Source organism: Choloepus didactylus, chromosome 18 (assembly GCF_015220235.1).
Source record: "Choloepus didactylus isolate mChoDid1 chromosome 18, mChoDid1.pri, whole genome shotgun sequence".
Taxonomy (NCBI): Eukaryota; Metazoa; Chordata; class Mammalia; order Pilosa; family Megalonychidae; genus Choloepus; species Choloepus didactylus.
This window is the reverse complement of record NC_051324.1, coordinates 74,245,190-74,247,762: the sequence shown is the minus strand read 5'-3', so window position 1 is coordinate 74,247,762 and position 2,573 is coordinate 74,245,190.

Genomic DNA, 2,573 nt, shown 5'->3' with positions numbered 1-2,573 from the left:
CTCTGATTCTTTCCTTGGGATGTACATTGGTCAGTGCATTCTGAGTGCTGGAACAATAAGCCCCAATCTCAATAGAAGGTCATTTCTCTCTCACACGGCAGTTCAGCGGTGACCTCGAAGCACAGGCTGTCTCCGTCTCGGGGATCCACCATCCCTGCAGGGCCTCCCAGTCACACCAGCCAGAGGGGTACCCACCTGGGGGAGAGCTTGAGGTGTCTATCAGCCAGGCCTGTTGGTTGCGTCACTTCTGGCCACATTCTCTGGGCCAGAACCCAGGCCCGTGGCCACAGCTAAGAGCAAGGGAGACTGAGAGATGACATCTGACCATGTGTCCTGAAGGCAATGGAAATAAATTTGATGAATAAGGAGCTACAAGATTTCTCCCCAGAAATGGAAGTAAAGGGTCAAACGGAGCATGAACTTTTTAAAGGCTCTTGAGACCCTCTTCATGTTGCTTTCAAAGAGAGCATTCCAGTTTGCTTACAAACCAGCAGCACTGGAGAATTCAGGTATCACCTCCCTTACCCTGAATAGCATTTTCCGTTCCTTCCCCTGGTCCTAATATCTTGATTTTTGCAAACTTGATAAGTAAAAGATGGTATCTTGTATATGTTGTGATATGCATTTCTCAGGAAGCACAAAAAGTGTTCAGGGATCAACTCAGCCATCGCCACCAAAGATGGTTCCAGGACTGGGCATGGAGGGTCCGGTCTGAGCACCAGGCTCGGGAGACGGAACAGCTGCCAGAGGACACAACCCGGGCAGGGATTTGGGAAGATTTAACTGGCAGGAGTTAGATGCCCAGATGCTAGTCCTCCTCTGGCAGAAATCAAGCAGCGGGAGGCAAAGCAGACAAAAATTTCCATTTATCCATCTTAAATTAATGTCTACTTTCTGCAGACAGCCCAGATGCCACGGTCGTGAGAGCCTCGTCTGGTTTGCTTGTCGCAACAAGGGGTCTTGGCCCGACGGCCACAGGTGACGCGTGTGGCAGCTGAACGCGCAGATAAGCCACCCACGGAGCAGCTCCGCAGGCCGGCGGTGTCACCGCACGTCAGAACACTCCACCACCCCCCCAAATTATTCATCCCAGCCACCGTGATGATATGTGATCACATTCCAGACAGAGCCTGTCAGCAGGGGGAAGAAATGTAATTTGTACTCTCAATTTTTGTCATAGTTTAGGTCATTATTTTCCTCCCATAACTCTCCATCTTCCACCCATATTTTCCCTTCTCGAGTTTTTAATCAGAGGGATATGTCAAGAGTGGCTGTGAAGGTCCTTGCTTCCCCTCGGTACGTACTTCGTTGCGGTGAATATTGGTGAGGAGCTCAGCTGCAATCTCCGAGTTCGTGCTTTTGATACTTATTTTCATTACCTTTGGATGAAAGTGATTTCTACAGTTTATCCTTCTTAACTATAGATTTTGCTTTCATTTTTTTTTAGTATGTCTTGAACTTTTATGCATCCATGCTCCCAAAAGGGGGGAGGGGGTGCTGCAAAGGGCTGGGGAACCCACTTCTCTTCTCATCATTGCAGCACAACCGTCAAGGTTTGTCGTCTCTGACGGCATGACCTGCCTTCTCAGCACGTGTGTGGTGGAGACTCGCCCTACCCACCCCCCCGTGCCCGGGTGAGCCTGGGGGGGCTCTCCTGGGGGGTCTGAGAACCCACTCTGTAGTAAGCGCAGGGAGGTTGGGGGAACACGAGTGAAAAGGAGAAGCCCGTCACCGCCCGCGGGTTGGAGGTCTTTCGGCCGACACAGATATGAGGGGGGTCCGGGTGACTCAGGCACCGGTTTCCAGACCAGAGGCCGCACAGTGGACCTTCAATTTGCCAAGGTTGACAACATAATCAAGGCTACGTTCCCCCCAACTGGGGCCCAAGTCTGCAGCTCAAAGGGTGCACCTGTCTTCCCTCTTCCCTTTAGCTTTGCAGCAGAGCCCCAGCCCCCCATATACGTTCCCCCAAGCCCTTGGTTAGATTTCAGTGGCCATGAGGTCCAGTTAGAAGGCTGATTTCCTCACAAGCCAATGTACTTTTCAATGAGGCAAATGGACCCTCCAACCGTTCACGGTGGCCCTGATGGAGCCGTGGGTACAGGGCAGGCTGGGCCTTTGGAATCCAGCCCAGCTCCACCACGCCCCAGCTCTCTGCCCTCAAGCAAGCTCCTAAACTTCACTGAGCCTCGGTTTCCTCACTTGTAGAATAGGGAAAATAAGACTCATGTCCCAGGAGTGTGGGGACACCATGGGATAAGGCATAACGGGAATTTGCAGAGTGAATCTTTCAAAGCACACATCTGATTAGGGGCTCTCCAGGGCCCTGAGTCACCAATGGCCCCCGTCTCAGGAGAAATCCAGGATCCTTGGCATCTGCCCCGAGGTCTGGCAGGATCTGACACTTCCCCTGCACTGACCTCCGAGCTCTTTCTGGGGCTCCCTGAGTGAGCCCCACCTCCAGACCTTGGTGCCTGCTGTCCCCTCCGCCTGGAACACTCTTCTCCTGAATACCCGTGTGCTTCATTCTCTCCATGCCTTGAGGTCTTGCTCGAGTGTCCTCCCCATAAAAA